This window comes from Anomaloglossus baeobatrachus, chromosome 6 (assembly GCF_048569485.1).
Source record: "Anomaloglossus baeobatrachus isolate aAnoBae1 chromosome 6, aAnoBae1.hap1, whole genome shotgun sequence".
Classification (NCBI taxonomy): Eukaryota; Metazoa; Chordata; class Amphibia; order Anura; family Aromobatidae; genus Anomaloglossus; species Anomaloglossus baeobatrachus.
In genome coordinates, this window is record NC_134358.1 from 318,083,338 (window position 1) to 318,110,573 (window position 27,236).

Genomic DNA, 27,236 nt, shown 5'->3' on the forward strand with positions numbered 1-27,236 from the left:
TCCTGTATCATAGGTGTAAGCTTTACTAAAAAGTGCACCTTATAGTCAGAAAAATACAGGAATCACATTCAAGCCAACTATTATATGGGCACCTATAGACTACGGACGACTTAACATCCAGAAAGTCCTTCTCCAACCTGCTCCAAAAATGCAGGATTGGTAAAGTCTTTTGTCACCAAAGCCAAACTCATATGGGAGATTTTGTTCAAGGAGTAATATAAAACAAGACTCAAGTCCAGACAATTATCATTCAAAACTTTAGTTGTATTGACCAAGAAAATTACAAATTAGCAAAAGTATAAACCACATTTAAAAAGCAAAAACATAAGTTGCAGGGCCATCGCCTCTTTTTCTGAGCTTCTTGGTGGACAGGTTGCTCGGCCGTCGGTGGCCATGCTTGTTCCTGGTCTTCCCCTACATGTGGATTCTGAAGTCGAGGAGGATGCTGAGGGTCAGTCTTCCCGGCCTGCAGCTGCTCTTCATTTGCAAAGAGATCAGAATTCCTTGGAGATATGTTGCCTTCAGTTCAGGAAAGCAAAAAGGAAAAAAAAATGTGATGTACTAACAAGAGAGTTAAAAATCATACATGAAATATCAAGGATCACTGCAAGCTGCACAGAAAATGGCCCACATTAAGAGGTGCAGCACTAAAGAGCATGGCAAGCACATGACATAAACCTGTTACAGTGCTGCTCACCTTTACTGGCACTCCATCTTTTTCATAGATTGTAATATCTTCAGAAAAAAATGGAAATATACATATATGTATATACTCAGGACTTTTTAATTAGTGGTCCAAAGTAATACAATAATAAAACATTGTCTACTTACATGTGGCAATTTCAAAGAAGACACCAAATAAACAGCATGTGCTTCAAAAAAGGCACCCCTCTTTAATACTTGGTTGTACACCCTCTGGCATTGATGACAGCCTCCAAACGTTTCTTGTAGCCATCTATAAGCTTCTCGCACTTGTTACCTGGTATTTTCTTCCACTCTCCTGTTGCTGTTTGTTCAAGCTTTTGAATGTTTGCAGGGTTTTTTTTTCCCAATGGCAGATTTCAGCTCACCTGAAAGATTTTCAATGGGATTTAGGTCAGGGCTCATTGCTGTCCATTTTAAAATAGTTCATATATTCTTTTTCAACCATTCCTGTGTACTTTTGAATGTGTGCTTTGGGGTTTTGTCTTGCTTGAAGACCCATGATCTTCGACTCAAACCAAGTTTTCTTACACTGGGTAGGAGATTTTGCTCTAAAATCTCTTGATAATTCTCTAATTTCATGATTCCTGTTATACAGGCAAGTTCTCCAGGAGCAGACGCAGCAAAAAAATCCCACAACATTCTGGATCCTCCGCCATGCTTAACTATTGGCAGGATGTTCTTTTCCTTATAAGCTTCACTACGCCGTCTGTAAACAAATTGTTGCTTTGCATTGCCAAAAAGGTCTATTTTTATTTCATCTTTCCACAGAACATTTTCCCAGGAGGATTGTGGTTTTATCACAGTACTCTTTGGCATAGATCAGTTGTTCCTTTTTATGTCTTTTGTTCAGTAATGTTATTTTCCTTGGCCTTTGCCCTCTCCTTAGTTTAGTGTACGGTGTATGGTACTTGTTGAAACCATGACCTCAGACTGTTCCAGGTTGGTCTACAGGTCTTTGGATGTTTCATGGAGTGTGTTTGGTTTTTTTTTTGTTTTTTTTTACACCAAACTTCGAAGATAGCTCTTGTCAATTTTCCTCACTCCCCCACGTCCAGGGAAGTTCTTGATGGTTGCATGCTTGGCAAACTTCTTAATAACATTGTGCACTGTTGAAACTGGGATACCAAGGTCTTTGGAGGTGGCCTTATACACTTTGGAAGTCTTGTGTTTACTAATAAAAGCAGTTTTGATGTCTTTAGACAGCTCCTTTCTCTTCACCATTGTGACAAAAGTAATAGGGGCTACCATGTGGCTTTTTAAAACTGTGAAGTAATCATTTATTGGATAATTCATGTCCCATGGGCACCAAAAAATTATCACAATTAATTCTCATTTGTGATTTTCCACAAGCAAGTAAAAATGTGTTTCTATACTTATTTAATGTAAAGGGTGCCAATCCCAGCGTCACAGCAGCTTTAGGTTTTTCTATTTTGCCCTCCCATTGTTTTTTGTTTAAAATTGTTGTTTATCATTTGCTCTTTTGTATTTCACACGAGTGCTCTATACAAAAAAAAGCAGTTTCACTTCATTTATTTTTTCAGTAACTATTCCACATTATGTACTTAAACTTCATGGGTGAAAATAATGATGAGCAGGACTGTACTTGTTATAAATCTGTCATTTTTTTATCTTGTCTAAAATTAAGAAAAAAATCCCCACAAGATTGAAAGGATCAGCAGCATTTAAGAACAGGTAAAAAAATAAGGTGTCAGATGTTAAAGGGGTGATACGAAAACTAAAGGTCATTTTAATCTTAAATATTTCTTAAAAGGTAAAGGGGAGTTTTTTTCTGACAGGTGGGTTTTCTTATATGCCACTGGGTGCTCCATTTCTTATCTCCTTTCCCTTTGTGACATCTAGTTGTACCTAATTTTCCTGGGTTATCACTCTGCACTGTACTGCAGTGATTGAGCATTGCATTGCAGTACAGTGTATCTGCGATCAGAGCACTGTGGTAAGTAAAAAATAAAATAAAAATGTAAAAGTATTTTAAATTAAGAAAAGATAAAAAAATAACAAAATCTGCTTACTAATAGAGCTCCCGGCTGGACACAAAGAAATGCAGCTCAGAAGAGTGACACTTCTTTCCATCTTGGCTAAGAACATCTCATCTCAGTCCCTCACGGACCTCCATCGATTCTTGATATCCTGCACAGAGAAGCAAAAAAGAAAACCAATTAGATACAAAAAAAATTTTGAAGACAAAACCAAAAACACTGCAAAACAGTAGCATTCAAAAAAAACCACAGGTGCTATCTGCAGAGCATAATATTTTTTTTATTTAAAGGGAACCAAACATCAGCATTTTCCTATATAAGGTGCAGCCAGTGCAGTACTGGCACTATCAGGCACAGTGTGTACATACCATTAGTGGGCAGCTCGGGTGTTTAGGCTGTGAAATTCAACTTTATAAAGTTTGAAAATTCATGCACTTTTTGATTGACGTGTGCACCTCGCTGCTAATATCCGGGCGGGTTATGCACGTGTATCCCCGCCCCCTGCTCCTCCCTCCCTCTGCCCGTATGTAAATTTCAAATCTTCAGTTACACGGCGTCGGATTTAGCGCCTGCACATAGCGCTCATCTCCGGCGCCATGTTTCTGAAGCCCACAGTATTATGGTGCATGAGAGGGCGCCCTCCAGACGCGCTCCCGCGGTCACAACAGATCTGAAGAAGCGAGGGCGCATGCGCCGCTCTCTCATGTACCATAATACTGTGGGGTTCAGAAACATGGCGCCGGAGATGAGCGCTATGCGCAGGCGCTAACTCCGACGCCGTGTAACTGAAGATTAGAAATTTACATACGGCCAGTGAGAGGGAGGAACAGGCGGCGGGGGGGGGGCGGGAATCCACGTGCATAACCCGCCCGGACATTAGCAGCAAAGGTGCACACGTCAATCAAAAAGTGCATGAATTTTCAAACTTTATAAAGTTGAATTTCACAGCCTAAACACCCGAGCTGCCCACTAATGGTATGTACACACTGTGCCTGATAGTGCCAGTACTGCACTGGCTGCACCTTATATAGGAAAATGCTGATGTTCGGTTCCCTTTAATCCCTTCCCAACCTTGGACGTAGTGGTACATTTTAGATCTGAGGTAGCGTATTTTTCGCTTTATAAGATGCACCTGATTATAAGACACACCTAAGTTTTAGAGGAGGAAAATTTAATAAAGAAAAAAAATATGAGCCAAATAGTGCACTAAAACATTTTAATAAAATTATAAACATTATTTTAACAATATAGACTTAGCAGCATTGTAAGTAACATGAACCATGTTTGTGTATAACATGAGGGGAAGCTTGTGGGATAATTGAGGATCTGTAGATGACGCACGGTTTTGGGGATCTGGGACTACCAGCCCCCTCATCCTTAGGAATACACCCATGTACTGGGTGTATTCTGAAAGAAGAGAAGGGTGGTAGTCACATTTACAACACTTTAGCCACTACATTACAGTCCCTCCCTGGAGTGTTTATACTAAATATGACTACAGCCCCCCATCATCCTTCAGAATACACCCATTGATACAATACATTCTGAAGGCTGATGATGGGGATTGTGTTCCCCTTCAGTGTATTTTTTCACCTATTAAGGACCCTTTATTCAACTGATAATTTTGTCAGGGTCAGATCACTGATTGGTGGAGGCAGCTCTGCAGCAATCAGCATCCAGCCCTGCAGAGGAGGAGGAGAAGGATCGCTCTTCTCTTTCTCCTCTATCTTAAAAATAGTCTCCACCTGCTGAGGAGAACAAAATCTGAGCCCTTTGCGATCTCTATCTGCGCCTGCGCTGCTTCCGACTTGATGGACTACAGGAAAATGGATGCAGAGGCTTCCGCACCCATTTTCCTGAAGTCCATCAAGTCGAAGGCAGTGCAGGCGCAGATAGAGATCTCGGTTCTCAGACCTGTGGCGCCCGCCTCCACAGTTATTTGCCAGCAGATCCATGGTACCCTCCTTAAGCCAGCCACCCTGACACTCCAGCTACGGGCCTACAGCAAAGCCACCGCTGCAGGAAGCAGGTGACAGTGGTGGCGCAAGCCTCCTGCGACTCTGCTCCACCGCTGCAGCACTCCCCCCCCCGGCGACAGCAGCGGCCCCAGCCTCCTGTGACTCCGCTCCACCGCTCCTCGGTAAACTAGATTCAGTTTTTAAGACGCACCCCTATTTTCCACTCAATTTTGAGGAAAAAAAAAAGTGCGTCTTACAAAGCTAAATATACTTACCGACCACCGATGTATATGTACATCTAGCAATTGTGTGGGGGTATTAGCGCTGTACCCAGCGCGATTACCGCTGGGGACTCTTGCTTTTCTGACAGCTGATCTCCAGCCCTCACAGCCAGGGACGGTCTCCACACTGTCCCTGGCTGTTTAACCCTCTAAATGCTGGACTTGATATGGAATGCGGCACTTTGGGATTTGGCAGAGGGATCATGCTCCTTCTCCCCTCCAATCGGGCCCTCCGTGATGTAATTGCGAGGGTCTGATCGTCATCATGGTAGGACTTCCAGGTCACCTTACTACAGGAAGCCTGAGGGATCATGGCTCCAGAACGATTACTCAGGCTTTCACAGCGCAGCTCTGGCAGCTACACTGTACTGCAGTGATCGAGCATTACAGTACAATGTATCGGCAATCAAAGCACTATAGGGTAATGTCTCGTTGAAGGACTAAATTAAAAAGTAAAAAAAAACAAAAAAAACAAAAAAAAAGTAAAATTGTTTTAACAAAAATCATAAAATAAAGAACAAAAAAATATTCCAATAGTGTTATTTGTGTAAAAAAATAAACAAAAAGTGCACATATTTGGTATCACCGAGTCCATAAGAAGCCGATCTATAAAACCATCACAGTAGTTAACCCAACCGTTAACCATAAAAAAAGTAGCAAAAACTGTCTTTTCATTAAACTGCTGACAAAAATTGGAATAAAACACGATCAAAAAGTTATACATAAAAATGGTACAGCTGAAAACGTCATCTTGTCCCACAAAAAACAAGCCGCCATACAGCTCCATGAGCGAAAAATTAAGTTAAAGCTCTCAGAATACAGCCATGCAAAAACTTTTTTTTGTCTATAAGTGTGTGTGTGTGTGTGTGTGTGTGTGTGTGTGTGTCCGCTAAAGGAATCCGCACAGTTGCATTTACAATCACAAAATCTTACACAGACGCCTCATGTGACTCGGGGAACTTTATAGACTGTTTTGACAAGAAAATGTAATCCTGGGCTTTACAGTTACTCTCCATCAAACATGCCTCCATTAAAGTGAATGGAGCTACAAGCTACAGGCTATTAATAGGATCTATGATTGATTGCTATAGGAACAAAGAATATTCATAGTATAACAAGCTTATGTGTGAGGTAATATGATATCGGTGGAGAGACGGATAGAGAGAGACAGACTGACAGACAGACAAAGAGGCACACAGAAAAAGAGACAAAGACAGATAGGGGAAAAAAAGCCAGACAGACAGAAAGACAGACGGGTAAAGAGACAGACAAAGATAGACGGGGAAAGACAGACAAAGACAGACTGGGAAAGAGACAGACAAAGACAGACGGGGAAAGAGACAGACAAAGACAGACGGGGAAAGAGACGGGGAGAGGGACAGACGGGGAGAGGGACAGACGGGGAGAGGGACAGACGGGGAGAGGGACAGAGGGACCGTTACTATCCCGGGCAACGCCGGGTACTACAGCTAGTCTAATATATAAAGCTGAGTGTATATGTGTGTGTGTATCTATATATATAATTGCCTTATTCTGTCTGTCTGTCTGTCTGTCTATCTGTCTGTCTGTCTGTCATGCTCCAAAATTGTGTCCTTACGGTGACACAAAGCTGATTGGCCGCTGGGCTCGCCATGGCCCCGCCCCCCCACACGGATTGGCCGCTCGCCAAGGCTGCGCCCCCACACGGATTGGCCAGCCGCTCGCCCAGGCTCCGCCCCCCCCACAGATTGGCCTCTCGCCCCGGCACCCTGCAGGCATTGGCAATTCAGCCACGCCACGCCCCGCCCCCCTCACGCAATGCACGTTAGCTCTGGTCCCACCCCCTCCCTCCCCCCGCGCATTTCTCTAACTGACACGGCTGTCACGGAGGTGAGTACGGTACTCCCTATCCCCCCCCAACCCCCCCCCCCCCCCCGGCCCCCGCTCCCAAAGGGGTGGTGTGGATACTCGCATGGTTACAAGCGCTGTCACGGAGGTGAGTACTGTACTCCCTCCCCCTCCCCCGGCCCCCGCTCCCACGGCAGTGGTGGGAGTGGTGTGGATACGTTGGTAACCATGCTCGCATGGTTACAAGCCCATCAAGGTCCTGCTGCGCCGGAAGGTCCACACGCACACACACAAACATACACACACATCAGATCACACTCACACTCACTCTCATACACACCTCACACACACCTCACATCGCATCCACATACTCACGACATCCTGGGATATCGCTTGCTTCTCGGCGGCGAAAATGTGCTGTTGTGATCTTCCAGGACCTGACGGAGGATCACATGGCCAGAAGCATGTGATATCCCCGGATGTTGTGAGTATGAGCGCGTAAGTGCGATATCGTCAGTGTCTGTGTGTGTGAGTGGATGCGATCGGGTGTGTGTGAGTGGATGCGATCGGGTGTGTGTGTGAGTGGATGCGATCGGGTGTGTGTGTGAGTGGATGCGATCGGGTGTGTGTGTGAGTGGATGCGATCGGGTGTGTGTGAGTGGATGCGATCGGGTGTGTGTGTGAGTGGATGCGATCGGGTGTGTGTGTGAGTGGATGCGATCGGGTGTGTGTGTGAGTGGATGCGATCGGGTGTGTGTGTGAGTGCATGCGATCGGGTGTGTGAGTGTCGGCAGAGGAGCAGGGCGTGCTGGAGGAGGCTGGGAGCAGAGAGGCTGATCATGGGGAAGAGGGAAATGCTGATGCTGAAGGAGGCTGGGATCGGAAGGCTGGGAAGAAGGAGGCTGGGAGGAGAGAGGCTGATCCTAGGGAAGGCTGGGGAGAGGAGGCTGATGCTGAGGGAGGCTGGAAGGAGAGAGGCTGATGCTGAGGGAGGCTGGGACGAGGGAGGCTGATGCTTAGGGAAGCTGATGCTGGAGGAGGCTGGAAGAACAGAGGCTGATGCTGGTAGAGGCTGATGCTTGGGGAAGCTGATGCTGGGGGAGACTGGGAAAGGAAGGCTGATGCTGAGGGAGGCTGGGAGGAAGGAGGCTGAGAGGAGAGAGGCTGATCCTTGGGAAGGCTGGGAAAGGGAGGCTGATGCTGAGGGAGGCTGGAAGGAGAGAGCCTGATGCTAGGGACAGAGACGCTGATGCTGGGAGGAGAGAGGCTGATGCTGCGGGCAGAGAGGCTGATGATGCGGGTAGAGAAGCTGATGCTGGCGCAGCATGGCGGATGGAGCACGTTTGGTAATGCGCAGCATGGCGGATGGAGCACGTTTGGGAGTGCGCAGCATGGCGGATGGAGTACGTTTCGGAGTGCGCAGCATAGCGGATGGAGCACGTTTGGGAGTGCGCAGCATGGCGGATGGAGCACGTTTGGGAGTGCGCAGCATGGCGGATGCAGCACGATGGCGAGTGCGGAGTATGGCGGATGGAGCATGTTTGGGAGTGCGCAGCATAGCGGATGGAGCACGTTTAGGAGTGCGCAGCATGGGAGATGGAGCACGATCGGGAGTGCGCAGCGTGGCGGATGGAGCACGATGGGGAGTGCGCAGCATGGGGAATGGAGCACGATGGGGAGTGCGCAGCATGGCGGATGGAGCACGTTTGGGAGTGCGCAGCATGGCGGATGGAGCACGTTTGGGAGTGCGCAGGATGGGAGATGTAGCACGATGGGGGGTGCGCAGCATAGGGGATGGAGCACGATGGAGAGTGCACACCTCCCCCCAACACACACACACACGCGCGCGCGCGCACTGCACAACACACCACACACACACACTGGAAACCACAAACAACTGCCCTACACAGACACCCACACACAGACAACGCTGCACACACAAATATACGCACATACTGCACATATATATAACAAAAATCATACATGAACTACACAATACGTAAATTCTAGAATACCCGATGCGTAGAATCGGGCCACCTTCTAGTATATATATATATGTGTGTGTGTGTGTATGTATGTGTATATGTCCGCTAAAGGAATCCGCACCGTCGCATTTACAATCAAAATTTTGCATAGATGCTTCATGTGACTCAGGGCACGTCATAGACTATGTTTTGACAGGAAAATTTAACCCCGCGCTTTACAGTTACTCTCCAAAACACCTGCCTCTAGTAAAGTGAATGGAACTGCGACCTACAGCCTATTAACAGCTCTGATTGGTTGCTATAGGAAGGAAAGTGTTAGTATAAGAAGCTTCTGTGTGAGGTAATAAGATGTCGGTGGGGAGACGGATAGAGAGACAGAAACAGACAGACAGACATAGGCACAGACAGGGAAAGAGACAGAGACAAGCAGACAGACAGATAGGAAAAAAAAGCCAGATAGACCGAAAGACAGACAGAAAGACACACGGGGAAAGAGACAGACAGACAGAGGTAGAAAGGGAAAAAGGCAGACAGGCAGGGAAAGAGACAGACGGAGAAAGAGACAGACGGAGAAAGACAGAGCTAGAATGAGACAGGCAGGGAAAGAGACTGACAGACAGACACAGAGAGAGACAGACAAAGACAGAGTGACAGACAACAGAAAAGGGGGGAGCCAGCACTGCTTGAGAATGGCATGCAAATAATTAAAAGTGAAAATTCACATATTATTCCATCTGTACTATAATGCAAAATGAGATTTTTAGAAAATTGATCAATTTTTTGAGCCCCTCTGCCACGTCACAGTAAATCTCGATAGGGGGGTCCTACTCTATATTTAATATTTACATTGTGCCATGCGGCCTCCTAAATTCATTAAAAGCAGAACCATATTAAAGCAACACTATCTTGTTTTTTCTTCATTGAATTGGTCGGTGGCTGACCCCCACTTTACCGTGCACCCCAAATTCGGGTTGTATTCCATCTGTCCTGACTTTGGCAATTGGTGGCTGTTCACATGCGGCCATCAAACCCTGTCCACAGGCTATTTACTACAAGCAACATATTTGCTTGGGCCTGTCCCGCCCACAGCCATGATTCAGTCATGGGTACAGGATTGAAAAGCACCAGGTAGGTGCTGCTATAAGTAGTTCTATTTTTTTCATATATGGAGGCCATATGGCACATTTTAAATAAAAATATTTTAGAGTAGGACTGCCCCAAAGAGATTTGCTGTCACGTGGCGCGGTAGGTCAAGAAATTGCAATTTTTTGCCAAAAATCTCAAATTTTAATAATAAGTACAGTTTGAAATTTTTAGTGCAGTAGTGCACATTTAGTGCTGGCTATATCTTGTTTTTTCTTCAGACACACAAACAGACACATAGACACAGAGATAAGCGTACACGGAGACAAGCGGACACAGAGGCAAGCAGACACAGAGGCAAGCAGACACAGAGGCAAGCAGACACAGAGGCAAGCAGACACAGAGGCAAGCAGACACAGAGGCAAGCAGACACAGAGACAAACAGACACAGAGACAAACAGACACAGAGACAAACAGACACAGAGACAAACAGACACAGAGACAAACAGACTGGGAGAGAGACCGTTACTATCCCAGGCAACGCCGGGTTCTACAGATAGTAATTATATATATGGCAATGAAGATGTAGACCAGCTCACCTGTGACAGCTCTGAATGAATAGTTCCTCCTGTTATCCTGAAAGGTGCACGGATCCAGACCGGGAGTAGATCTTAAATCAATGTATAAAAAGAAAAAAGGATCCAGCAATTATCAAGAGGTCCAGTTGGCATAAAACGTTACATTTTTAAATTTTTCTACCAATAAATTCAACAGCTGTAAAATAATAAATGGTAGGAAAAGGTGCGTTACGGACATCCCGTTTCGGCGGTATAAACCGCCTTCTTCACGGTCCAAGCTAAAACTGATCTGAAGGTGTGCTAGGGCTCCTATAAGAACAATTGATTGCAGTCAAGTTGTAATCGAAAATCTTCACAGGTGTTGCAATCGAATGGAGAGCACCCTAGTGGCAGCCGTTGAAATAACGCATCACATGATAATACAGAAAATAGCACAAAAAACAACACTACAAGCATAGCCTGTAGAAAGATACAACAAAGAATACAAAAAAATACATATAAATGTGCAGAAAAAAATCTATTATAATAAAACCATTAACGATGCAATGCATTTTAAGTAATGGAGAGTAAAAATGTAAGCAATAAACACATGATTTTTATGAGTGATTTTTATGAAATAACATGAAAGATCCGAATAAAAAAAACTGTAATGAATATATTAACATTATGACCAACAATAGATCAAAAGGATCAAATTCAAAAACTGACCAAAAACACTTTTTCAATATATCGCAAAATCCATCCTGCTATTAAAACCATGTGGTGTTCTAGTATCTAATGTGAACATCCACTTGTTCTCTCTGGACAAAACTTTTTTCTGCATATCTCCCCCTCTCTCCAGTTTGAAAACTTTCTCTATGCCTATGAAAGAAAATCCTTTCAGGTCACCTGCATGCACTTTATTAAAGCGGTGAGAAACCACTGACGCCTCAACCACAGGTAAGTTTGTTGCATCTGTGAGATGTCCGGGGATCCAAGATTTTAATGAATTCGATGAGAAACCCACATACTGAGATTATATATATATATACATATATATATATATATATATATATATATACACGCATATATACAGTTAGGTCCAGAAATATTTGGACAGTGACACAATTTTCGCGAGTTGGGCTCTGCATGCCACCACATTGGATTTGAAATGAAACCTCTACAACAGAATTCAAGTGCAGATTGTAACGTTTAATTTGAAGGTTTGAACAAAAATATCTGATAGAAATTGTAGGAATTGTACACATTTGTTTACAAACACTCCACATTTTAGGAGGTCAAAAGTAATTGGACAAATAAACCAAACCCAAACAAAATATTTTTATTTTCAATATTTTGTTGCGAATCCTTTGGAGGCAATCACTGCCTTAAGTCTGGAACCCATGGACATCACCAAACGCTGGGTTTCCTCCTTCTTAATGCTTTGCCAGGCCTTTACAGCCGCAGCCTTCAAGTCTTGCTTGTTTGTGGGTCTTTCCGTCTTAAGTCTGGATTTGAGCAAGTGAAATGCATGCTCAATTGGGTTAAGATCTGGTGATTGACTTGGCCATTGCAGAATGTTCCACTTTTTTGCACTCATGAACTCCTGGGTTGCTTTGGCTGTATGCTTGGGGTCATTGTCCATCTGTACTATGAAGCGCCGTCCGATCAACCTTGCGGCATTTGGCTGAATCTGGGCTGAAAGTATATCCCGGTACACTTCAGAATTCATCCGGCTACTCTTGTCTGCTATTATGTCATCAATAAACACAAGTGACCCAGTGCCATTGAAAGCCATGCATGCCCATGCCATCACGTTGCCTCCACCATGTTTTACAGAGGATGTGGTGTGCCTTGGATCATGTGCCGTTCCCTTTCTTCTCCAAACTTTTTTCTTCCCATCATTCTGGTACAGGTTGATCTTTGTCTCATCTGTCCATAGAATACTTTTCCAGAACTGAGCTGGCTTCATGAGGTGTTTTTCAGCAAATTTAACTCTGGCCTGTCTATTTTTGGAATTGATGAATGGTTTGCATCTAGATGTGAACCCTTTGTATTTACTTCCATGGAGTCTTCTCTTTACTGTTGACTTAAGAGACAGATACACCTACTTCACTGAGAGTGTTCTGGACTTCAGTTGATGTTGTGAACGGGTTCTTCTTCACCAAAGAAAGTATGCGGCGATCATCCACCACTGTTGTCATCCGTGGACGCCCAGGCCTTTTTGAGTTCCCAAGCTCACCAGTCAATTCCTTTTTTCTCAGAATGTACCCGACTGTTGATTTTGCTACTCCAAGCATGTCTGCTATCTCTCTGATGGATTTTTTCTTTTTTTTCAGCCTCAGGATGTTCTGCTTCACCTCAATTGAGAGTTCCTTAGACCGCATGTTGTCTGGTCACAGCAACAGCTTCCAAATGCAAAACCACACACCTGTAATCAACCCCAGACCTTTTAACTACTTCATTGATTACAGGTTAACGAGGGAGACGCCTTCAGAGTTGATTGCAGCCCTTAGCCTCCTCTTTTTCAAGGGACCAAAAGTAATTGGACAAGGGACTCTATGCATTACAGAGCTATGATTCCTAAACTCTTTCTCCGATTTGGATGTGAAAACTCTCATATTGCAGCTGGGAGTGTGCACTTTCAGCCCATATTATATATATAATTGTATTTCTGAACATGTTTTTGTAAACAGCTAAAATAACAAAACTTGTGTCACTGTCCAAATATTTCTGGACCTAACTGTATATACACACACATATACACACACATATACATGTATAGATAGATACATAGATATATTTAGTACAAACCAAATGTTTGGACAACTTCTCATTCAGTGAGTTTTCTTCATCTTCATGACTCTGTAAATTGTAGATTCACATTGAAGGCATCAAAACTATGAATTAACACATGTGGAATGAAATACTTAAAGTGTGAAACAACTGAAAATATCTTATATTCTAGGTTCTTCAAAGTAGCCACCTTTTGCTTTCATTACTGCTGTGCCCACTCTTGGCATTCTCTTGATGAGCTTCAAGAGGTAGTCACCGGAAATGGTCTTCCAACAGTCTTGAAAAAGTTCCCAGAAATGCTTAGCACTTGTTGGCCCTTTTTCCTTCACTCTGTGGTTCAGCTCACCCCAAACCATCTCGATTGGGTTCAGGTCTGGTGACTGGAGGCCAGGTCATCTGACGTATTACTCCATCACTCTCCTTAGTCAAATAGCCCTTACACAGCCTGGAGGTGTGTTTGGGGTCATTGTCCTGTTGAAAAATAAATGATGGTCCAACTAAATGCAAACCGGACGGAATAGCACGCCGCTGCAAGATGCTGTGGTAGCCATGCTGGTTCAGCATGCCTTCAATTTTGAATAAATCCCCAACAGTGTCACCAGCAAAGCACCCCCACACCATCACACCTCCTCCTACATGCTTCACGGTGGGAACCAGGCATGTAGAGTCCATCCGTTCACCTTTTCTGCATCGCACAAAGACACGGTGGTTGGGTCCAAAGATCTCAAATTTGGACTCATCAGACCAAAGAACACCTTTCCACTGGTCTAATGTCCATTCCTTGTGTTCTTCAGCCCAAACAAGTCTCTTCTGCTTGTTGCCTGTCCTTAGCAGTGGTTTCCTAGCAGCTATTTTACCATGAAGGCCTGCTGCACAAAGTTACCTCTTAACAGTTGTTCTAGAGATGTGTCTGCTGCTAGAACTCTGTGTGGCATTGACCTGGTCTCTAATCTGAGCTGCTGTTAACCTGCAATTTGAGGCTGGTGACTCGGATAAACTTATCCTCCGCAGCAGAGGTGACTCTTAGTCTTCCTTTCCTGGGGCGGTCCTCATGTGAGCCAGTTTCTTTGTAGCGTTTGAAAGTGTCCCCAAGTGCAGTGGCAAAAACCATCAAAGTTTTCCCAATTTTTCGGACTCACTGACCTTCATTCCTTAATGTAATGATGGCCACTGGTTTTTCTTTACTTAGCTGCTTTTTTTCTTGCCATAATACAAATTCTAACAGTCTATTCAGGAAGACTATCAGCTGTGTATCCATCACACTTCTGCACAACACAACTGAGGATCCCAACCCCATTTATAAGGCAAGAAATACCACTTATTAAACCTGACAGGGCACACCTGTGCAGTGAAATCCATTTCCGGTGACTACCTCTTGAAGCTCATCAAGAGAATGCCAAGAGTGTGCAAAGCAGTAATCAAAGCAAAAGGTGGCTAACTTTGAAGAACCTAGAATATAAGACATTTTCAGTTGTTTCACACTTTTTTGTTAAGTATTTAATTCCACATGTGTTAATAGTTTTGATGCCTTCAATGTGAATCTACAATTTTCAGAGTCATGAAAATAAAGAAAACCCTTTGAATGAGGTGTGTCCAAACATTTGTTCTGTACTGTATATATATATATATATATATATATACATATATAAAATATATATATTGTAGTGGGTACGGAAAGTATTCAGACCCCTTTCAATTTTTCACTCTGTTTCATTGCAGCTATTTGGTAAATTCAAAAAAGTTCATTTTTTTCTCATTAAATGTAGACTCTGCACCCCATCTTCACAGAAAATAACAGAACTGTAGAAATTTTTACAAATGTATTAAACAAGAAAAACTGAAATATCACACGGTCATAAGTATTCAGACCCCTTGCTCAGACACTCATTAAAAGGGTACTTTACATGCTACGACATCGCTAGTGATCTCATTAGCGATGTGAAATTCTAGATCGCAAGTGCGATCTTTAGAGATTGCACATAGGTTATTTTACGCATGTACGATCTCTAAAGATCGCACTTGCGATCTAGAATTTCACATCGCTAATGAGATCGCTAGCGATGTCGTAGCATGTAAAGTAGCCTTATGTCACATGCTGTACATTTCCGTGTGATCCTCCTTGAGATGGTTCTACTCCTTCAGTGGAGTCCAGCTGTGTTTAAACTGATAGGACTTGATTTGGAAAGGCACACACCAGCGTATGGGTAAGTTCACAAAGTGCGTTTTTCGCGGCGTTTTTCGGGTGCGTCTTTGCTCAGAAAACGCTGTGACATTGCTTCCCCAGCAAAGTCTATGAGTTTTCATTTTTGCTGTCTGCACACAGCGTTTTATTTAGCTGCATTTTTGTGCTGCACACAAAAACGCAGCATGTCAAATATTTTTGCGTTTTTCATTGCGTTTTCCACCCATTGAGTTGAATGAGATGTTCAAAAATGCAATGAAAAACGCAAATTGCAAATATAGCTGTGTTTTAGTGTGTTTCTATGACTAAAAACGCAGCTATAAACGCAAGGGGTGGGTAGTAAAGTGACATGTACAGGAAGAGGATTCCTTTTGTCAGTAAACACAGAAGCATGAATCCTCCCGGTACTGTCACCGCCGCTTCCACCTCCAGTCCTGTGCATGTCTGCTGCCATGCGGCGCCATGGCCGGGTGGGAGGTGGAAGCAACTGTGAAATCAAAAGTGAACAGCAGAAAAAAAAAATGTCATACTCACGTGTCTGCAGACTCTCGGTGCCATGTCCGCTCCCAGCTCCTCTCCTGGTACCTCCGCTCCGGCTGTGTGCAGTGTCCCCGGGCACGTCCGATGGCTGCAGGACCTGGCGATGGATCACCTGATGTGGTCACCTGACGCGTCAGCTGATCGTAAGTCTCGCGGCGACGCCGGCGCCCGGCCGGCTTCACCTATCAGTTGATGCCGTAAGGAGACTTCATCACTGATTACCGGCAGCTCCTGGAGCGATCGGGCGGGATCAGACTCCGCTCCAGGAGCTGCCGGTAATCAGCACATAAGTGAGTATTTTTTTTTTGCACTGTTGCTTCAGCTGATTGTATAAACGGCTTTAATACAATCAGCTGCTGTGTCATTTGATTCACATCCTTGAACCTGACACATCATCTGATCGCTTTGCCTTCCAGCAAACCGATCAGATGATATTGGATCCGGATTGGATGGCGCGGGACCCTTGACCCAGGATTACTGCGGAGGGGGGTTCTTTATTTCAATAAAGATGGAGTCACTAATTGTGTTGTGTTTTATTTCTAATAAAAATATTTTTCTGTGTGTTTTTTTTTTATCTTTACTAGAAATTCATGGTGGCCATGTCTAATATTGGCGTGACACCATGAATTTCGGGCTTAGGGATAGCTGATAATATACAGCTAGCCCTAACCCTATTATTACCCAGCGAGCCAACCGTCACCAGGGCAGCAGGAAGAGTTGGATACAGCGCCAGAAGATGGCGCTTCTATGAAAGCGCCATTTTTCTGGGGTGGCTGTGGACTGCAATTCGCAGCGGGGGTGCCCAGAAAGCATGAGCACCCTGCATTGCGGATTCCAATTCTCAGCTGCCTAGTTATACCTGGCTGGACTCAAAAATTGAGCGAAGCCCACGTCATTTTTTTTTTTAATTATTTCATGAAATTCATGAAATAATTAAAAAAAAAAAAGGGCTTCCCTATATTTTTGGTTACCAGCCGGGTACAAACAGGCAGCTGGGGGTTGGGGACAGCCCGTACCTGCCTGCTGTACCTGGCTAGCATACAAAAATATAGCGAAGCCCATGTCATTTGGGAGGGGGGGGGCAAAAAAACCTCCTGCATACAGTCCTGGATGGAGGATGCTGAGCCTTCTAGTTCTGCAGCTGCTGTCTGCTCTCCTGCATACACTATTGGATGGAGGATGCTGAGCCTTGTAGTTCTGCTCGCCCTGCCTCTCCCTCCAGCATACAGTCCTGGATTGAGCAAGCTGAGCCTTGTAGTTCTGCAGCTGTCTGCTCTCCTGAATGCACTAGTGGAGAATGAAGAGCATATTGAAGAAGGAAATGACATACTTTTTTCTTTTTTTTTCTTCAACAAACTTTAATGGCATTGTTCGCAGTGAGCAAAAACGCAGCAAAACGCAGCAAAAAACGCACCACATCGCGGTAAAAACGCACTTGCGTTTTTTTGCCGCGGGTGCGTTTTTGTGCGTTTTTTTGCCGCAAAATGCACAAAAACGCAGCGTTAAAAAATACGCAGTGTGTGAACCTAGGCTATATAATACTTCACAGGTCACAGTGCATGTCAGACCAAATGAGAATCATAAGGTCAAAGGAACTGTCCAACGAGCTCAGAGAGAGTTGTGGCAAGGCACAGATATGGCCAAGGCTACAAACTAATTTATGCAGTAGTCAAGGTTCCTAGCAGCACAGTGGCCTCCATAATCCTTAAATGAAAGAAGTATGGGAACACCAGAACTTTTTCTAGACCTGGCCGTCGAACCAAACTGAGCAATCATGGACGAAGAGCCTTGGTGAGAGAGGTAAAGAACAACCTCAAGATCACTGTGACTGAGTTCCAGAGATGCAGTAGGGAGATGGGAGAAAGTTGCACACAGTCAATCATCACAGGAGCCCTCTAACAGTCGGTCCTTTATGGTAGAGTGGCTCGACGGAATCCTCTCCTCAGTGCAAAACATAAAAGCCCGCATAGAGTTTGGAAAAAAACACATTAAGGACTCCCAGACTATGAGAAATAAGATTCTCTGGTCTGATGAGACGAAGATAGACCTTTTTGGTGATCATTCTAAGCGGTATGTTTGGAGAAAACCAGGTACCTCATCACAGTGAAACATGGTGGATGAAGCATCATGCCAGGTTGGTGTTTTTCAGCTACAGGTACAGAACGACTGGTTGCAATTGAAGGAAAGGAATGTGGCTAAGTACATAGATATCCTGGAAAAAACCTCTTCCAGAGTGCTCTTGACCTCAGACTTGGCCGAAGGTTTACCTTCCAACAAGACAATGACCCTAAGCACACAGCTAAAATAACAAAGGAGTGGCTTCAGAACAACTCTGTGACCATTCTTGAATAGCCCAGCCAGTGCCCTGACCTAAAACCAATTGAGCATCTCTGGAGAGACCTGAAAATGGCTGTCCACCAATATTCACTGTCCAACCTGACGGAACTGGAGAGGATCTGCAAGGAAGAATGGCAGAGGATCCCCAAATCCATGTGTGAAAAACTTATTACATCATTCCCAAGAAGACTCATGGCTGTATTAGCTCAAAAGAGTGCTTCTACTCAATACTAAGCAAAGGATCTGAATACTTAAATGACCACGTGATATTTCAGTTTTTCTTGTTTAAAAATTTGGAAAAATTTCTACATTTGTTTTATTTTCTGTCAAGCTGGGGTGCAGAGTGTATATTAATGAGAAAAAAAACCTTTTTTTAATTTGACAAATGGCTGCAATGAAACAGTGAAAAATTTAAAGGGGACTGAATACTTTTTGTACTCACTGTATATGTATACACACACACACACACACACACACACACACACTGTAGATGGTACTGTCTTATCACTTTTACAACACTGTGAACTGCGTAAAAAAGAAATAAAACAAAAAACAATTCCTGACTTTCTTCTTGATTCTGCCTCACAAACAGAAAAGAACATGATCAAAAATTGTGTTCTAAAATGGTACCAATAAAAATTACAACTCATCCCGCAAAAAATAAGCCCTCACATGACTGTCGACAGAAAAATAATACTATAGCCTTCAAAATGTAGTGATACAAAAAAACATTTTGTAAAAGCTTTTTTGTGTGATAGCCAAACCTGAAAAAACCCAAACAAAAATATCCCAACTATATAAATCTAGTATCGCTGTAATCGTACTGACCAGTAGGAATAAAGCCGCCTAATTACTTATTCCGCTAAGTGAAAGGCATAAAAGATGCAATTTTTCACTTCCTCTTGATTTGTTCATTCTGCCTCCCGAAGACCACAGTACGGCGCAGCTCATTTATCCTGCGCTCTATGCTGAACGCTTATACCAGGGAATAAGTGTTAAATCTCTGAAAAGTGTGATTCAGACATAATTCCCAATGAAAATTCACTGTAATGGGGCAGAAGGAGTCAGTTTAACCTTCCATCTGACTTGTGACACAGCAGTGTCCAACTTTTTAAGGATCATTTCAAACATGCACAAAAGTGCGGTCATCAACAGTTTTGTGCACCTTTCAAAAGATGGACACCACTGAACAGGGTACGAACGGAGTTTGGGATAACTGTGCTGCCTCATTAGTGAATGATTCCGTCAAATGATTCCGAATCATGTATTTCAGATTTATCGGATTATAAGACTTTTGTCCATCAAAATTGGGGGAAAATGGTCGTATGTCTTATAATACGAACAAAGAGCACCAGAAAGGAGGGGGCGGGGGGGGTGTGTCAGTGGATTAGCGGGGTCACAGGAGGAAGGGTCGCAGCTGAACAACAGTGGTGGTGGCATGAGTGGGGCAATACTGTGGACCCGGGAAGAGGGGGTGTCACGGCAGTGCGATGCGGAGCCATTGATGTCCAAGCAGTGGACGCGATGGACTTCAGGAAAATTACTCTACAAGATCTCAATCTGCGCCTGTGCAGCCTCCACAGCCATTTACCTGAAGCCCATAGAGTCAACTGCCTGGAGATCAATGGCGCCCCCATCGCATCATCACGACACCCCCTCATCCAAGCCCCGGGCCCATAGCATTTCCCCTCTCATGCAGCCGCCGACGTTCTTTAGCTGTGACCCTGACTCCTGTGACCCAGCTCCGTCAGCGTATCCCCGTCTCGCCCCAGTAAAGGGACTCTAGGATTATAAGCTGGACACCCGTTTTTAATGTTAAATATTCTTTCCCTATTTTCTCTCTCTAAATTTCAAATGCATTTCATAATACGCAAAATACGGTAGATGGAAACCCCAATGTAAGTGCTTAGCATAGAGCGCAAGATAAATGTGACATGATACAAAAGGTTCTGTACCCAAATTGCCACCAAACAGCATTCAATTCAACCAACAACACACGTCCCCTCTCAGGTCTGTCATCTGTTAACGGAAATATTGGGGGCTTCCACATTCCTGGTAGCAGAAAGGTTCTGAAGAGTGCTATGGCTCCCTCCTTAAATAAGAAAAATCTGCTTTCCCAAATCCAAATGCTCGCCTTCTTTTTGAGCACCACAGTGTGCCTAAACCACAATTAGCGTCCACATGTCTGGCATTGTAGTGAGGAAGCCCGCTTACTTTATGGGTTACAGGTATCCAGAAACACAAGCTGGGCACAATTTACGGGCACTACAATGTGCTGGGCATGACAAGGACCTATGTGCAATTTTTAATTCTGGTACATTAACTGCTTTTGACACCATGGGTGTTTTCCAGTGACTAAATCGTCACTACCCCCGTAAATGAATTCCCAGAGTGTCATAATTTCCAAAATTTGGTAACTTAAGGGGGTTTATTCTGTCCTGGCACTTTGGGGCTCTGCAGATGGAGTTTGTAAACTATTCTAGGAAAATCTGTACTCCAAAAAAATCAAATGGCACTCCTTCCCTCCTGAGCCCTTTGGTGTGGTCAAACAGTACTGCACAGTCACAAGTGGGGTATTGCCACGTTTAGGAGAAATTGTGTAACACATTATGCGGCTTGTTTTAGCTATTCCCCATGTAAAAATTGGAAACATTGGGTTAAAACAAGAATTTGGTGGTAAAAATGTAATTATTTTTTGTTCACAGCCCAATAGTATAAAATTTTGGCACACACCTGTGGTGTAAATATATTAACTGCACCCTTGGATAAATTCATTGAGGGGTGCAGTTTGTAAAATGGGGTCACTTGAGGGTGGTTTCTGCTGTTATAGCACCTCAGGGGTTCTGCTAATGTGACATGGCACTCGCAAACCATTCCAACTAAATCTGCACTTTAATATGGCATTGCTTCCCTTCACTTTGTACTGTGCCTTAAAAGTAGTTCTTAACCACATATGGTGTATTGGCATACTCAGGTGATATCGAAGAACAAAATTATCGGTTCTATTATCTCATGGTAACCTAGTGAATTTGAAAAATTAATGGTTAATACAAGATTTGTGGTTAAAATGTATTTAATGGCTCAACGTTAAAAAATTCTGTGAAGCACCTGGGGTTCAATATGCTCACCTAACATCTAAATAAATTTTCTTGAGGGGTCTAGTTTACAAAATGGAGTCACACCAAGAGCAATACCGCAGATCCAGGATATGAGGCACCTGAAACAACGGATACAGGAGGCCTGTGGTAGCATTTCTTCAGCGGTATTGCTCTCGGTGTCTTAAGAGTGGGAGAAGAGAATCACGTTGACAATTCAACACTATGGACAGCACTTTGAGCACATCCTTTAGTGGGTTACTCTCGTTCCTTATCACAAACGTGTCAATAACTTTATAATGAATAAAGCTACGTTAAAAATGAGCACACCATTGTTTTTCTTCTGCAATTTTCTATGTGTTTGATGTGTCACATGACCCCCCTTCCCATTGAAAAAATGCGTTTTATGGAGAGAAATCAATCCCAACTGGAACAGAAATAAGCTGCATAAAATAATTTTTCTTGGAGAACTGGAAAAATCACTAGTTAGGCTGTATATCGAAGCCAGAAAAGTAAACCCCAGAAGCAAAGGAGCAACAGCCATTGTGAAGAGTGCCAAGCAGCATGCTCAAGAAAGACTCCACGGCCTCCACCAGCACAGCTTCCAGGCAAAAAAAAGAAGTGTGGCTTCTGTCTTCTGGTGATAATAAAACAAATCTGACGTGTTGGGTGTGCAAAATCTCTATGTAAAGGACATGTGTTTTATAATTGTGTTCAATGTAAAACCTGTTCAACCTTTTTAGAAAGAAAAACTGAAATTATTTATCATTTGTTATTTTATAAAATATGTTATCACAACGTTAGATTTAGTTAGATTTCATGTTATAGTAATAGAAAGCTAAAGCATGTTTGTTATTTGTGTACAGTATGCTATAAAGATAACATAATTGCAAACAGCCCATGTAACCTTTTTCTGAAAAAAAAAAGTTTTAATTTAATTTTTCATTTGTTTATGATCAACAATGCTCAGTTTAATAATGAATTAGGTATTCAAATAAAACACAGTAGCTAAAAAGATCAAGATTTTAATAGATCGGGTCATATTGACCTGAAACAGTACAAGTGTATCATAAATGTGAACAGACCAGCAGGGTTACTTCGAATGTGATGTGCTCCCTAAAAAAAAAATGGTTTTGTAAATTTTGTTGGAAAAATGAGAAATTGCTGATAGACTTTGAACCCTTCTAACTTCCTAATTTTTTTTTTGTTAAGTCTCAAAAATTGTGCTGATGTAGACATTGGAAAAAGTTATTTATTAACCATTTTGTGGGATATAATTTTCTGGTTTTAGATTAAAAATTGCAAAATTTCAATTTTTTTCATAAATAAGCGAAAAAATATTCTAAATTTACCACTAACATGAAGTACAATATGTCACAAAAGAAAAACTCCGAATCACAGTGATCCGTTGAAATGTTCCAGAGTTCTAACCTCATTAACACTAGAAGTCCCAGAGAGGGGTCATTTAACATTTCTACCTTTGGGTCATTCCACATCAAGTGGACCAGTTTTAAAAATCGTCCCCACTCGACCTTCTCCGATTTTGCTGAAAATTTATAAGGATGTACATGTATGTTTGAAAAGGGGTTCTGTAAATTTTTAGGGCCAGATCTCAAATACATTGGGCACTGTTTACCTTTCACTGGAGGTCCCACCAAGCCTGCGGCTTCAGCTAAGAGGATTTTGCAAACTTTGGCACATAGCCATTAGAGTTCTATACTGGCTATGATGCTGAAATTTGGCATACTAGCTCAACTTTTGCTGCTAAACACGATAAAATTATTACCGGCTATGACAAAACAATATTTCGGCCGCAATTTTGTGTCAAAGTAGCTTGTAAAACGTCTCGCATAAAATATTTGCCTAACTTTGCCCATATATAGCTCAAGACCAAAAACCAATAGTAACTGGTGCTTTGCCGTGTACACCAAACATCTACATGACTGTGCATTGCTGCAATATCACGGTCAAAGCATATGTATTTGTGGAAATATTCACACCCACATATGATGACAAACTTTAAAAAAACGAATTTTACCTATTTTAGGTCAAATTTCTCAAAAAGGGTACCCCTAAAAGAAGGGAATTTTGTTACTTACCGTAAATTCCTTTTCTTCTAGCTCCAATTGGGAGACCCAGACGATTGGGTGTATAGCTACTGCCTCCGGAGGCCACACAAAGCACTACACTAAAAAGTGTAAGGCCCCTCCCCTTCTGGCTATACACCCCCCGTGGGATCACGGGCTGCTCAGTTTTAGTGCTAAAGCAAGAAGGAGGAAAGCCAATAACTGGTTTAAACAAATTCAATCCGAAGTAACATCAGAGAACTGAAACCGTTCAACATGAACAACATGTGTACCCGAAAAAAACAAAAATCCCGAAGGAAACAGGGCGGGTGCTGGGTCTCCCAATTGGAGCTAGAAGAAAAGGAATTTACGGTAAGTAACAAAATTCCCTTCTTCTTCGGCGCTCCATTGGGAGACCCAGACGATTGGGACGTCCAAAAGCAGTCCCTGGGTGGGTAAATTAATACCTCAAGTTTGAGCTGCAAAACAGCTCTCTCCTACGAGGAGGCAACCGCCGCCTGCAGGACTCTTCTACCTAGGCTGGCGTCCGCCGAAGCGTAGGTATGCACCTGATAATGTTTGGTGAAAGTGTGCAGACTCGACCAGGTAGCTGCCTGGCACACCTGTTGAGCCGTAGCCTGGTGTCGTAATGCCCAGGACGCACCCACGGCTCTGGTAGAATGGGCCTTCAGCCCTGATGGAACCGGCAGCCCAGCAGAACGGTAGGCTTCAAGAATTGGTTCCTTGATCCATCGAGCCAGGGTGGATTTGGAAGCCTGCGATCCTTTGCGCTTACCAGCGACAAGGACAAAGAGTGCATCCGAGCGGCGCAGGGGCGCCGTGCGGGAAATGTAGATTCTGAGTGCTCTCACGAGATCCAACAAATGCAAATCCTTTTCAAACCGATGAACTGGATGAGGACAAAAGGAAGGTAAGGAGATATCCTGATTGAGATGAAAAGAGGATACCACCTTAGGGAGAAACTCCTGAATGGGGCGCAGCACTACCTTGTCCTGGTGAAAAACCAGGAAGGGAGCTTTGGATGACAGCGCTGCCAGCTCGGATACCCTCCGAAGAGACGTGACCGCTACCAGAAAGGCCACTTTCTGTGAGAGTCGAGAAAGTGAAACATCCCTCAGAGGCTCGAAGGGCGGCTTCTGGAGAGCAACTAGTACCCTGTTCAGATCCCATGGATCTAACGGCCGTTTGTACGGAGGGACGATGTGACAAACCCCCTGCAGGAACGTGCGTACCTGAGGAAGTCGTGCTAGACGCTTTTGAAAAAATACCGATAGCGCTGAGACTTGCTCTTTAAGGGAGCCGAGTGATAAGCCTTTTTCCAAACCAGATTGCAGGAAGGAAAGAAAAGTAGGCAATGCAAATGGCCAGGGGGACACTCCCTGTGCCGAGCACCAGGATAAGAAAATCTTCCACGTTCTGTGGTAGATCTTAGCAGACGTGGGCTTCCTAGCCTGTCTCATGGTGGCCACGACCCCTTGGGATAATCCTGAAGATGCTAGTATCCAGGACTCAATGGCCACACAGTCAGGTTCAGGGCCGTAGAATTCAGATGGAAAAACGGCCCTTGTGACAGTAAGTCTGGCCGGTCTGGTAGCGCCCACGGTTGGCCGACCGTGAGATGCCACAGATCCGGATACCACGACCTTCTCGGCCAGTCTGGGGCGACGAGCAGGACGCGGCGGCACTCGGACCTGATCTTGCGTAGCACTCTGGGCAAGAGTGCCAGAGGGGGAAACACATAGGGCAGCTGGAACTGCGACCAATCTTGCACTAAGGCGTCTGCCGCCAGAGCTCTGTGATCGCGAGACCGTGCCATGAAAATTGGGACCTTGTTGTTGTGCCGGGACGCCATTAGGTCGACATCCGGCCTTCCCCAGCGGCGACAGATTTCCTGAAACACGTCCGGGTGAAGGGACCATTCCCCTGCGTCCATACCCTGGCGACTGAGGAAGTCCGCTTCCCAGTTTTCTACGCCGGGGATGTGAACTGCGGATATGGTGGAAGCCGTGGCTTCCACCCACATCAGAATCCGCCGGACTTCCTGGAAGGCTTGCCGACTGCGTGTCCCGCCTTGGTGGTTGATGTATGCCACCGCTGTGGAGTTGTCCGACTGAATTCGGATCTGCTTTCCTTCCAGCCACTGCTGGAAGGCTTGTAGGGCAAGATACACTGCCCTGATTTCCAGAACATTGATCTGAAGGGTGGACTCCTGCTGAGTCCACGTACCCTGAGCCCTGTGGTGGAGAAAAACTGCTCCCCACCCTGACAGACTCGCGTCTGTCGTGACCACCGCCCAGGATGGGGGTAGGAAGGACCTTCCCTGTGATAATGAGGTGGGAAGAAGCCACCATTGAAGAGAGTCCTTGGCCGTCTGGGAAAGGGAGACTTTCCTGTCTAAGGACGTCGACTTCCCGTCCCATTGGCGGAGAATGTCCCATTGAAGTGGGCGCAGATGAAACTGCGCAAACGGGACTGCCTCCATTGCTGCCACCATCTTCCCCAGGAAGTGCATGAGGCGTCTTAAGGGGTGCGACTGGCCTTGAAGGAGAGAGTGCACCCCTGTCTGTAGTGAACGCTGCTTGTCCATCGGAAGCTTCACTATCGCTGAGAGAGTATGAAACTCCATGCCAAGATATGTTAGTGATTGGGTCGGTGACAGATTTGACTTTGAAAAGTTGATGATCCACCCGAAAGTCTGGAGAGTCTCCAGCGCAACGTTCAGGCTGTGTTGGCATGCCTCTTGAGAGGGTGCCTTGACAAGTAGATCGTCCAAGTAAGGGATCACCGAGTGTCCCTGAGAGTGCAAGACTGCTACCACTGCTGCCATGACCTTGGTGAAAACCCGTGGGGCTGTCGCCAGACCAAATGGCAGGGCTACGAACTGAAGGTGTTCGTCTCCTATAACGAAGCGTAGAAAACGCTGGTGCTCTGGAGCAATCGGCACGTGGAGATAAGCATCTTTGATGTCTATTGATGCTAGGAAATCTCCTTGAGACATCGAGGCAATGACGGAGCGGAGAGATTCCATCCGGAACCGCCTGGTTTTCACGTGCTTGTTGAGCAGTTTTAGGTCCAGAACAGGACGGAAAGAGCCGTCCTTTTTTGGCACCACAAACAGATTGGAGTAAAAACCTTGACCTCGTTCCTGAAGAGGAACAGGGATCACCACTCCTTCTGCCCTTAGAGAGCACACCGCCTGCAGAAGAGCATCGGCTCGGTCGGGATGTGGGGAAGTTCTGAAGAACCGAGGCGGAGGACGAGAACTGAACTCTATCCGGTACCCGTGAGACAAAATGTCTGTTACCCACCGGTCTTTGACCTGTGGCAGTCAAATGCCGCAAAAGCGGGAGAGCCTGCCACCGACCGAGGATGCGGAGAGAGGAGGCCGAAAGTCATGAGGCAGCCGGCTTGGAAGTGGTTCCTCCGGCTGCTTTCTTTGGGCGTGAGTGAGTCCGCCACGAATCTGAGCTCCTCTGCTCCTTCTGAGTCCTTTTGGACGAGGAGAATTGGGCCCTGCCCGAACCTCGAAAGGACCGAAACCTCGACTGTCCCCTCCACTGTTGAGGTTTGCTTGATCTGGGCTGGGGTAAGGAAGAGTCCTTACCCTTGGACTGTTTAATGATTTCCGCCAATTGCTCACCAAACAGTCTGTCTTGAGATAATGGCAAACTGGTTAAGCATTTTTTGGAAGCAGAATCTGCTTTCCATTCCTTTAACCATAAGGCTCTGCGTAAAACCACAGAGTTGGCGGACGCCATTGACGTACGGCTGGTAGAGTCCAAGACCGCATTGATAGCGTAAGTCGC

The 27,236-nt window shown here is 44.6% G+C and overlaps 1 long non-coding RNA gene across 1 annotated transcript in view; it reads right to left on the bottom strand.

Moving 5' to 3' along the window:
* Positions 1 to 2,754: 2,754 nt before the first annotated feature.
* The window catches only part of LOC142244320 (uncharacterized), a 57,402-nt gene continuing 32,920 nt past the window's right edge, over positions 2,755 to 27,236 (bottom strand). Inside the window, exons 3-4 of the long non-coding RNA XR_012724505.1 lie at positions 10,436 to 10,506; positions 2,755 to 2,853 (exon numbers count right to left, since the gene is read on the bottom strand). This is a non-coding gene — a long non-coding RNA (uncharacterized LOC142244320). The remainder of the gene's footprint in view (positions 2,854 to 10,435; positions 10,507 to 27,236) is intronic.